Here is a 12503-nt window from a genome sequence, read left to right as displayed (position 1 = left end):
CTGAGTTCTATTTTGGGATGAAGAAAAATGTAAACCTTACAACGGGAATATTTTTATCTTTGAGGTTCACTAAAGCACCAGAAGGTATGAAGGCGGAGAGAGGAAACAGGGCAATGGAATGAACACTTCTCAAGAATCTCTCAGGTGCCACGGACCGGGCCAGGTGCCTTCCATGTGTTGACTCATTTTACAGGGCAGGTAACATTTCTGAAAGATCAGGTGGCTAAAAAGCAGACAGCTTTCTGGCACATTAGACAAACAAAAGAAATGTTGGAGACTGGAATGCCTGCTGTGTCAAGACACCTAATTAGCAAACAACGTCAGAGTGAATTTGTCGTGCGAATCTCCAGCTCTGCCAGAAGAACTAAAATAAATGTGTCACCAGAGGAATCACAAAGCAAAGTCTATTATTGTTCTGGGGATTCTGGGGATTCGATGCACAAGTCAGAGGTCTGACAGGGGATGGGGCATGTGTTACGTCTTAGTAACGTGCTAAATGGTAGTGCTTCCAGATCCCCCACAGAATCCTACTGCAGTCAGAGATCTTGATGTCAGTTGAACTTATCTATTTATAATGAGGAAACATTAAAGTAACTCAAACCACCAAAATAAAACAGGTTGACAGTGACTAAGCAACAACAGAGTGCTAGATTTATGCAGAGATTCTTTCTTTCAAGTTGCTGAGACATTTCACAAAGGAAAACTGTAGATTATCATCAGCTTCCATTTGGGGACTTAGAAATCCACCCAAGACAAAGACAGTGTTGGTGTCATTCCTTCCAGCCCTTGGCTGAAACTATTCTTTCCTATGTCACCAGTGAACTTCTACTGGCCAACGCCCAAAGAAGGCTTTCTCAGTTTTAGTTTAGAGAGCTCTCTATTCCACTTGCATGGTTAGACACTAACTGCTGGAAACTTCCAATCTGAAACACTCCCTGGGGAATGCCTTATTTGCAAATTTTACAGCTAAAATCCCTCCTCCATAGACAATCTATTAATGAACAGTACCTGCAAATGGGGGACTCTATGGGGGAAATTTTATCACTACAGTTGGTGTCAGCATCATATTATAATTAATCCATCTTTACCTAAGATAAAGATGTAGGTTCAGATAAATAATGTCCCCCTCCCTTTAACCCTTGTTATAGTTGTGCTAGGCCTATTTGTGGCCACACCTGGGATTGAGTGGTTGAGATGAGATGCGGAAGAGATTATCTAAACTTCTCGGTGATCTTTTTGCTGAATGAATGTCTTTTAAAGCACCATTTCTGATCCCATTTGGCTTCTCTCTAGCCTCTATCAATTAATTGTTGATTCAAATTGGAAGAGAGGCTATATGGGGTCTAGAACTTTACTTTGTTCATTGTTGTTTCCCCAGGACCTCGAAAAGTGCCTGGGATATAACTCACAAATATGTGTGGAATGAATGAGTAGTTCTATCTGTTTCATGTGTGGGTCAATGTAGGCTGTACCCACGTGTTCCTGGAACATGTAATAGTAACAAAGACTTTGGCTAAGCTTCAGAGGCCATGAATTAATAGATTTGGGAAGAGGTCACTTTAGGATTTATCAGCTTCAAATCTTATATAAACTTCTTACTGGATCCAAAAGACTCCATTATTTGTGGAAGACTCATGGTTTGGCCATTACAATGGTGAACGAGGTAAGGTTTTGGGACATACGTAACCAGGCCTGAATTGGTTGAATATGAACTCGAAAGTTCAAATTCAGACTAACATCTTTCTTTTGTCAGCTCTTCAATCTCAGCACTTGTCAACTTAAATAACAAACAGAAGAGGGGCTCTCTAAAATAAAAATTATATTTATTCACGAGAAAGGCATTGCAATAGAAATATGCGTGCCATAGTAAACTATGTGCATACTAAGAGAGGTAAAGAAAGACAAAAATGTTTAAAGGAAAAATGAGATGGATTACATAATTGTTTGGAGATAATTATCCTTGCTACAAAGATCAATAGAAAGGGTGATGCCAGTACAAGGTTGGACAAGCAATTACTGGGCAGATATCTTTACAGAAGTATTCGTGTGTGTGTGTGTGTGTGTGTATAAGATTGTGTGGCCTTCGTGCAAGGTTGTGGTTTTTACAGTCTTTTGTGATATTTTTTGTTATCAGGCACACAAGCAAGCGAACCCGCTCTTCATAGCCTTCCCCAACCCTATTTGTCAAGTATTTTTTTTCTTTAATACTAGTGAAATAAGATAGAAAGGAACAAGTCTCATACCTGATGTATGGGCCAAACAAGAAGTCCATCATGCTGCCTAATGTCATGACCAGAGAAGTTCAGACTGCAAACCAGGAGAGTTGATGTTTCCATGCTTTTCTTAAGACATTGAAAGACTCCACATCATGAGACTCTTACCCCTTTTAATGCCTACTTTTTCACTTGGCAAGATAATAATGTAATTGAAATTTCATAATCAGTAGCTCCTGCTGGAAACTTGACTAAGAGATCCTTTAATATCCATTGGTTAAATAGGAAAACAGGCCACATGGTAATAACAGCTCTCACTTAATTCTCTTTCGTCATTTGATGTCTTCAATTGTTTATCTTTAAGCCTCAGTGTATGGCTCAAAACCATTATTTAACCTGGGATTTTCACACTACTATTATTTTCACTTTGTTGTTGCTGTTGTTGTTGTCTGAGACAGAGTCTTACACTGTCACCCAGGCTGGAGTGCAGTGGCACCACAGGTCATGGCTCACTGAAGCCTTGATATTTTTACTTTGTATTTTCCCTTTTTAAACTTTGTATCTGCAAGCCCTGTGGTCCCAGCTACTCCAGGGGCTGAGGTGGGAGGACTGCTTGAGCCTGGGAGGCAGACGTTGTGGTGACCCCGTATCACACTACTACTGTACTCCAACCTGGGTGACAGAGACCCCATCTCAAAACCAAGCAAAAACTTTGTATCTATTACTTATTAAAATTTTTGCAGAAACACAACCCTAATAGGATAATACTAGCCCAGCACTTTGAGATGATAACAAAAGACTATGGAACAGACAAAATTGAACTTAATAATAGACTCCAGGTAGAATTAGCATGAGAACCACTTTCTTCAAATCTCCCTTATTGTTCAAATGTGGCTGAAAGGATTTTGACACTGACTCTTAGCCGCCATTCACTCCCCACAAGGTGGGATGAGACCAGCAACTGGGACCAAGGGCCATCAAATCCAACTACAGGATAATCAGTGATGCTTTCAGAGAAAGATCTTGATCAAAGGTGGAAAATGTGAAAGTTCTCAGAATCAAAATGGAGTCACCAGTATTTAAAAAAAAAAAAGCTTGACAAATAGGGTTGGAAAAGGCTGTGAAGAGCAGGTTTGCATGCTTGTGTGCCTGATAACAAAAACTATCACAAAAGACTCTGCAAAAACCACAACCTTGCACGAAGGCCATCACAATCTTACACACACACACACACACACACACACAAACTTCTGTAAAGCTCTCTGAGATTCCTCCCTCAGCAGCTTGCCTTTTTGGCCGTGTAGTCTTCTCTAGGATTAACATGCCTAGGTTAAAATGTTTGTGAACACTTTTATCTTAGTTTTATTTGGACGACATGCACCTGATTTGGCTCTTTCCCCTTGCGTGTTTCTGAAAATCTTCCGAGAGCCAAGCAAAACAAAACAAAAATCAAAGAAGCAAAAAATACTCAATAGTGGATGCAGGATGACTAATTGAAAGCCGTTAGGGTAGTCACCATCGTTTAAATTATCAGGCATATTAATCAGATAAAATATTAGGCATGCAGACCAAAAGAGAATTCACCAGAAAAAAAAAAAAAAAAAAAAAAACATGTCTCAGAGACAGACTGCAAATTCTGTAGAAATCAGAGCACTCAAACAGAAAGACACTTGTTTTTATACCAGAAAGGACTTACCAGAAAAGACATACAGTCTTTTATCATCCCGGAAGAGATGTAAGATCCTTCATTTAAGGCAGCCTTATAACCAAACCAGATCCCAAATAATATCAAAAATGCTCTGACAAAAAGAAATAAGCTCAGCCTAAGACAAGACTCCAGGGCCGAAAAGGCTAGCCGCTGAGGCAGGGATCTCAGAGGGCTCAAGTGAGGACTGCACGCCGAAGTCAAGAACCACTGATTCTTCTGAGAGCGAGCTTTCTTCAGGTCCCATTTTCTGACACCATTTATGTCAACCTAAATAACAAACAGAGAAAGGCTCTCCAAACGAAAAAGATACTTATTCATGAGTAAGGCATTGCAATGGGAATAGGTATGCCCTAGTAAACTATGTGCATACTCAGAGAGGTAAAGCAAGACAAACATTTTTAAAGGAAAAAACAAGGACGATTAATGCAATTGTTTTGAGGTCTTGGCTACAAAGATCAATAACAAGGGTGACACCAATCTGAATTTGGACAGGCCATTGTTGGGCAGATTCCCTGGCACAAGTATTTTTTGTGTAGGGTTGTGACAGCCTTTGTGCAAAGTTGTGCACTTTGCTGAGCTTTTGTGATAGTTTTTGTCACCAAGCATACAAGCATGAGAATTCTCTCTTCACTGCCTTTCCTGGCCCTGTCAGTCAGGATTTTTAAAAAAATATCAGTGACTCCATTTTGTATCTGACAACTTGCACAGAACAAATGTGCGTATATCACAGGCTCCTGTCTGCTTGGACTCTGGTCATGTCTTCTCATTGAGTATAATTTAATGCCTCAACAAAATTAATCACCTAATGAAGACCTCTTCCCTGAAGATCTGTTTGTGGTCTGCTCTGACTGGTAGGGGTCTCAGGCAATTTGCTCACCTCTTTGAGCTCATCAGGAATTGCAGTAAATACAGTCTATCTCCTTCAAATTATTGCCTTATCAGTTTACTGGATATGTAACTAAACGCTACGCTCATTTCCTTCTTGATAAGGGCCAGCCTGAGGTTTCCAAAGCTACTCTGCCTGAGAATTCAGTGGTCCTCAGTTATGTTCCAGGCCCATGGTGCAATGATAGCTTCTTTTTTTTTTTGAGGCAGAATCTCGCTCTGTTGCCCAGGCTGGAGTCCAGTGGCTCAATCTTCACTCACTGCAACCTCCGCCTCCCAGGTTCAAGTGATTCTCCTGCCTCAGCCTCCAAAGTAGCTGGGTTTACAGGCACGTGCCACCACACCCAGCTAAGTTTTGTATTTTTAGTAGAGATGGGGTTTCACCATGTTGGCCAGGCTGGTCTCGAACTCCTGACCTCAGGTGATCCACCCACCTCATCCTCCCAAAGTGCTGGGATTTCAGGCCTGAGCCACCGTGCCCAGCCCTTGATAGCTCTTTATCAACTTATGCAGGCATCTCTCATGAATAAACAGCAAGATCACCTGTTGTCCTGTGCTGAGCTTTCCTCAACCTTTCATTCTGTGGATTAAAGCCAATTTTGGATTTAGCTGCTAATGCTCAAAATAAAAGCTCAATCAGTAACTGTCCCTGCTTCATAAATGGACCAGCATTTTATGCTGCCTTCAGATCCGGGGTCAGTTAAGTATGGTTTTCTTAAAAATATACATAATTTTTTGGAGGGAGTCACAGAGGAGTGCCAAATAGGGCATGTTTTGTGCCTTTTGTTTAAAATGTATGCTAATGATTTATAGTCCCTTTTTGATCTTTGCAAAGAATGCTTGTATTTCCATCGACCCAACCCTTCCTGCTTTTGTGGGTGGAAAAGCTAGTCCTCTCCATGGTCAGAGAGCAAAAGCAGAGAGTTTCCCTCTCTACCTTCAGATACAATGGCTTAGGATGAATTACTGCTAAGCCAAAATCACTTTTTGGCATATGTTCCTAAAAATGTGATTAGTCTGTTTACACTCTAGGCAGCAAGTGAGCTCATTCTATTTCACAGAGATTCATTCCACAAGCAATGGTCACTGAAGGGTTCAAAGAAACCCATGCCATTTAAATGTGATACGTTGCAAGTATGTTGTTAGAATTTTTCTGTAGATGAGATAAATGTTTGCTAACTATTATGCTTAATTTTTCTTCGTTATGCTCTCTGGTGAAAAACGGGAATTTCCTGTGTGTGTGTGTGAGTGTGTGTGTGTGCGCGCGTGCACGCGTGTGTGTGTGTGTGTGGTTATTTTTGGAAAAAGTCTCAAAAGTATCTTGTAAAGAAGCTCCTAACCCTGCCCACGCGGTATGTCTCCCTCCATCCCCCTTTTTCTTTCTTTAGCACCTTCTAGGCACGAGAATAGAATGATGAACAAAAGTTGCACAGTTCTTCCCCTCATTACTCTTACATCATATTGGAACAAGAGTATTGGGTTTTGGCTTCTTACTTTTTATCCGAAGATTCAAGTCTTATTTTCCCATTTAGTTGCTTTTGAAATCATGTGGACCCGGCTCTTGGCAACACAGAATCCACATCTAACCTCGTTCTACTCAGCTCTGCTGTCCCAAAGGTATTTCAGATCTACCCTCTTACCCTTTCTCCCATTAAGGTTCAAAGTACTATTACTGGTTTCCAAATTTCCTTTAAAACAGTATTATTTCTTCAAAAGAAAATTGATTTGGAAACCAATTTTATTGAAGCTACTCTATTTCTATCCAAAACAGGATGTAATGCTAACTGCCTCCCTGAGTTTCCTACTTTGTCCAGAGCTCTGAGAGAACCCTGCCAAGCCTACTTTAAAACACTCTTCCCTGGAGAACTGACTTACCTGGAGCTTGGCCTCTGGGGGCCCACACTCTAGGCTGAATGATAAATCCGGGGCTGGGCTGAGAGTCAATTTGGCCCTCAAACTTAACAGCACTGTTCCTCATTGTTTTTCTGTACATTTTTAAAAGGGCTGCCTACCTTTTTCAGAATCGATGAGCAAAATCTCACACATCCTCATGTCCATCTGGTGCTCTGTATTGTGTCCGAGGCTACTGCAAAGTGATCAAAACTAGGACTCAGTTTTGAAAGGAGAGGCAAGCGAGGTGCCATTGTCGAAACAGGCTTTCCGGTTGGAATTGTTAAGACTGAATTTCTTTTTCTCAGCAGGGCTTGTGTAGAGAGCTCCACACCTCACTTAATGTAAACAGCAGGTTCTTACCCCACAGTCAAGTAAAAAAGAAAGATAAACAGGTCAGATCTCAGATACTTGTAAAGAGGGTTACAAAGAGAATAGCTTGAGCACATATTGCACAGAACAAAAATCGGCTGGTCCAGTGTTTGTATTTCTGGAGGGTGGGAGACGGAGGGAGGGAGGGAGAGAGGGAGAGAAAGAGAAAGAGGTGTTTCTAATTCAGACCTGCAGTATAATTTCACCATCTGCTGGAAAGAGTCCCCGTGACACAAAATTCTGCAGTTTCCCTACCTTCTCACGCCTCCACACTGTTTCCACTCCATTGCTAGGAGAGGCTGTCTAGAACTGGAGAGTTTTGAGAAGCTGTTGGTGGAGGAGTCGTTTTTTTACATATCACCTCCTGTGCCTCAAATCTTTCCCAGAATCTAGGGGAAGAGAGGACAAGGCAGTTTTGTTATTACTGTTGTTTGTTTGTTTTGAAGAGCATTCTTCTTTTTCTGAATATAAAAGTAATACATCTGACAATGCCTGGTAAGGATATGGAGACATAGGATCTCTTACACATTGCTAATGGGACTATGTATTGATTAATGCAACAACTTTGGGAAAACACTTTCTTTTTATTATTAATTGACAAATCATAATTGTATGTATTTATGGGGTATGATATGATGTTCTGATATATGTATACAATGTGAGATGATTAAATCAAGTGAATTAATATATCCAGCACTTCAAATACTTTTTTAACGGTGAAAATGACACTGCCATTACAAAATTATAACTGAAACAGGGAAAGATATCTGACCTAAACAACTCCATCTTGCTTCTAACTTCCAAGCTGTCCCTATTCATTCCTTGGCATAGGCCAAACTAACTTTGGGAAGAACTTAGTTTATAGTTTAAAACAAAAATGACAACAGCCCTTTCCCAAAACAAACCTCTTTCTTGCATGGGGTCTAGACTGCCTGTGTAGGACTAACAAATTAATCAAAAGGTTAGAAATTATGGTTTAGGAGTCATGCTGCTGGAGGCTACAAGATTCTGAGCCCTCCCCACATTTCTCCTGGGGATAAAATCACTATTGTAAAACCTAAGACCAGTGCTTGAGATATTTTGCAGACCCCACACCTGATGAATCAGCTGGCACCACCCAGACTGAAAAACTGGCTCATCTGATCTTGTGGCCCCCTACCCAGGAACTGACTCAGGGCAAGAGGACAGCTTCGACTCCCTGTGACTTCATCTCCAACCCAGCCAATCAGCACTCCCAACTCACTGCCCCCACCCACCAAATTATCCTTAAAAATTCAGATCCCCCATGGGGATACTGATTTGAGTAATAATAAAACTCTGGTCTCCTGCATGGCCAGCTCTGTGTGAATTTTTTTTTTTTTTTTTTTTTTTTTTTTTTATTATACTTTAGGTTTAGGTACATGTGCACAATGTGCAGGTTTGTTACATATGTATCCATGTGCCATGTTGATTTCCTGCACCCATTAACTCGTCATTTAGCATTAGGTGTATCTCCTAATGCTGTCCCTCCCCCTCCCCCTACCCCACAACAGTCCCCGGAGTGTGATGTTCCCCTTCCTGTGTCCATGAGTTCTCATTGTTCAATTCCCACCTATGAGTGAGAACATGCGGTGTTTGGTTTTTTGTCCTTGCGATAGTTTACTGAGAATGATGTTTTCCAGTTTCATCCATGTCCCTACAAAGGACACGAACTCATCATTTTTTATGGCTGCATAGTATTCCATGGTGTATATGTGCCACATTTTCTTAATCCAGTCTATCGTTGTTGGACATTTGGGTTGGTTCCAACTCTTTGCTATTGTGAATAGTGCTGCAATAAACATACGTGTGCATGTGTCTTTATAGCAGCATGATTTATAGTCCTTTGGGTATATACCCAGTAATGGGATGGCTGGGTCAAATGTATTTCTAGTTCGAGATCCTGAGGAATCGCACACTGACTTCCACATGGTTGAACTAGTTTACAATCCCAACAGTGTAAAGTGTTCCTATTTCTCCAATCCTCTCAGCACCTGTTGTTTCTGATTTTTTAATGATGCCATTCTAACTGGTGTGAGATGTATTCACTGTGTTTTGATTTGCTTTCTCTGATGGCATGTGATGAGCATTTCTTCATGTGTTTTCTGGCTGCATAAATGTTTCTTTTGAGAAGTGTTGTTCATGTCTCTGCCACTTTTTGATGGTTGTTTGTTTTTTCTTGAAATTTTTTGAGTTGTTATAGATTCTGATATTAGCCTTTGTCAGATGTAGTTGCAAAATTTTTCCTTCTGTAGGTTGCCTGTTCATTACTTTTTCGCTGTTGCAACTCCCCTGTCTTGATAAATCCGCTCTGTCTAGGCAGCGGGCAAGGTGAACCTGTTGGGCAGTTACAAAAACACTTAAAATCCACTCTCTTAGGAATTTTCAAGTACACATTATGTTGACTATAGTCACCATATGGTGCAATTGACCTCAAAGAACATATCCCTCCTAACTGAAACTTTGTACCTTTTGACTAACATCTCCCCATTTCCCCAGCCCCCAGCTTCTGGTAACAACCATTCTACTGTCTGTTTCACTGAGTTTGTTTTAGATTCCACATATAAGTGAGATCATACAATGTTTGTCTTTTTGTGCATGGCTTATTTCACTTAACGTAATGTCCTCCAGGTCCATCCATGTTGTCACAAATGACAGAATGTTCTTCTTTTTCAAAGCTGAGTGGTATTTCCTTGTGTAGATTTGCCACATTTTACACTCCATTCATCTGTTGATGGGCACTGTGGTTGAATCCGTATCTTAGCTATTGTGAACAATGTTGCCATAAACGTGGGAGTGCAGACATCTTTTCAACATACTGATTTCAAATCTTTTGGATATATACCCAACAGTAGAATTGCTAGATCATATGGCTGTTCTATTTTTAGTTTCTTAAGGAACCTCTATACCGTTTTCCATAGTGGCTGTATTAACTTACATTCCTACCAGTAGTATACGAAGTTCCCTTTTCTCTACATCCTTGCTGACACTTATCTTTCACCTTGACAGGTGTGAGCTGATATTGTGGTTTTAATTTGTAATTTCTCTAATAGTTAGTAATGTTGAGTATATTTTCATGTATCTGTTAAGGGGATTGCATCAAACCAAAGAGATTCTGCACAGCCAAGAAAACAATTAGCAGAGTGAAGAGACAAACTGTGGATTGGAATAAAAGATTTGTTACTACCCAAAGCAATCCAGGGTCAATGCAATCCCCATCAAAATACTGGCTGGGCGTGGCGGCTCACACCTGTAATCCTAGCACTTTGGGAGGCCAAGGTGGATGGATCACTTGAAGCCAGGAGTTCAAGACCAGCTTGGCCAACGTGGTGAAACCCTATCTCTACTAAAAAAAAAAAAAAAAAAAAAAAAAAAAAATTTGCCAGGTGTGATGCATGCCTGTAATCCCTGCTATGCAGGAGACTGATGCACAAGAATCATTTGAACCCAGGAGGTGGAGGCTGCAGTGAGCCAAGATTGTGCCACTGCACTCCAGCCTGGGTGACAGAGTGAGACTCTGTCAAAAAAATAAATGAATAAATAAATAACATTCTTCACAGAAATAGACCAAAAAAAAATCTTAAAATTTTTTTAAGACCCCAAATAGTCAAAGCAATCCTGAGCAAAAAGAACAAACCTAGAAGCATTGTACCATCAGACTTCAAAATATACTACAAAGCTGTGGTAACCAAAACAATATGGCACTGGCATAAAAACAGACACAAAGACCAATGGAACAGAAAAGAGAACCCAGAAATTAATTCCCATATCTACAGCCAACCGATTTTTGACAAAAATGCTAACAGCATTCATTGGTGAAAGGATAATTTCTTCAATAAAAGATGCTGGGAAAACTGGATATCCATAAAGAGAAGACTGAAACCACCTCTCATCCTATACAAAAATCAACTCAAAATGGATCAAAGACCAAATGTAAGACCCCAAACTACAAAACTAATAGAAGGAAATATAGGGGAAATGCTTCAGCACATTGGTCTGGAAAAGACTTTATGAATAAAATCTCAAAAGTACAGGCAATAAAAGCAAAAACAAACAAGTAGGATTATATCAACTAAAAGGCTCTGCACAGCAAAGGAAACAATCAGCAAGGGGAAAAGACAATCTAAAGAATGGGAGAAAATATTTGTAAGCTATTCATCTGCCAAGGGTTTAATATCCAAATATATAAGCAACTGAGAACAAGTTAAATAATCCAATTTTTTTTTTTTTTTTTGAGATGGAGTCTTGCTCTGTCACCCAGGCCGGAGTGCAGTGGCATGACCTCGGATCATCCCAACCACCACCTCCTGGGATCAAACGATTCTCCTACCTCAGCCTCCTAAGTAGCTGGGATTACAGGTGTGCACGACCACACCTGGCTGATTTTTATATTTTTAGTAGAGATGGGGTTTTACCATGTTGGCCAGACTGGTCACAAACTCTTGACCTCAAGTGATCCACCTGCCTTGTCCTCCCAAAGTGCTGGGATTACAGGCATGAGCCGCCGTGCACCCAGCCAAATAATCCAATTTTTTTTTTTTTTTTTTTTTGAGACGGAGTCTCACTCTGTCGCCCAGGCTGGAGTGCAGTGGTGTGATCTCGGCTCACTGCAAGCTCTGCCTCCAGAGTTCACGCCATTCTCCTGCCTCAGCCTCTCTAGTAGCTGGGACTACAGGTGCCCGCCACCGCCTGGTTAATTTTTTGTATTTTTAGTAGAGACAGGGTTTCACCGTGTTAGCCAGGATGGTCTCGATTTCCTGACCCTGTGATCTGCCTGCCTCCGCCTCCCAAAGTGCTGGGATTACAAGCGTGAGCCACCGCACCCGGCCCCAAATATTCCAATTTTAAAAGGGGCAAATGATTTGAACAGACATTTCTCGAAGGAAGACATACAAATGGCCAACAAATAAGTGGAAAAAAAAAATGCTCAACAACACTAATCATCAGGGAAATGCAAATTAGAAACATAATGAGATATCTCACTCCAGTTAGGATGGTTAGTACCAAAAAGACAAAAAATAACAAATGCTGGGGAGGATGTGGGGAAATGGAAACTCTTATACACTGTTGGTGGGAATGTAAACTAGTATAACCCCTGTGGAAAACAGTATACAGTTCCTCAAAAACTACAAATAGAATCACCATATGATCCAGCAGTCCCACGACTGGGCATGTATCCAAAGGAAAGGAAATCAGGATATTGAAGAAACATCTTTACCTCCATGTTTATTGCAGCACTATTCACAATAGCCAAGATATGGAATCAATGTAAGTGGCCAACAACAGATGAATGGATAAAGAAAATGTGGTATATATACATAACGGAACATAATTCGGCCATAAAAAGAATAAAATCCTGTCATTCACAACGACATGGGTGGAACTGGAGGACATTATGTTAAATGAAATAAGCCAAG

General features: G+C 40.6%; 1 long non-coding RNA gene across 1 annotated transcript; it reads right to left on the bottom strand.

Moving 5' to 3' along the window:
* Positions 1 to 1240: 1240 nt before the first annotated feature.
* Positions 1241 to 11065, bottom strand: LOC115836630. The gene is made up of 3 exons (XR_004031631.1): positions 10973 to 11065; positions 4650 to 4659; positions 1241 to 1251 (listed from the first exon to the last, which is right to left on the bottom strand). It is a non-coding gene; the product is annotated as an uncharacterized LOC115836630 (long non-coding RNA).
* Between the last annotated feature and the right edge of the window lie 1438 nt (positions 11066 to 12503).

This window comes from Nomascus leucogenys, chromosome 9 (genome assembly GCF_006542625.1).
Source record: "Nomascus leucogenys isolate Asia chromosome 9, Asia_NLE_v1, whole genome shotgun sequence".
NCBI lineage: Eukaryota > Metazoa > Chordata > Mammalia > Primates > Hylobatidae > Nomascus > Nomascus leucogenys.
Note: the sequence above shows the minus strand (reverse complement) of the source record. Positions and strands in the feature narration are given on the sequence as shown.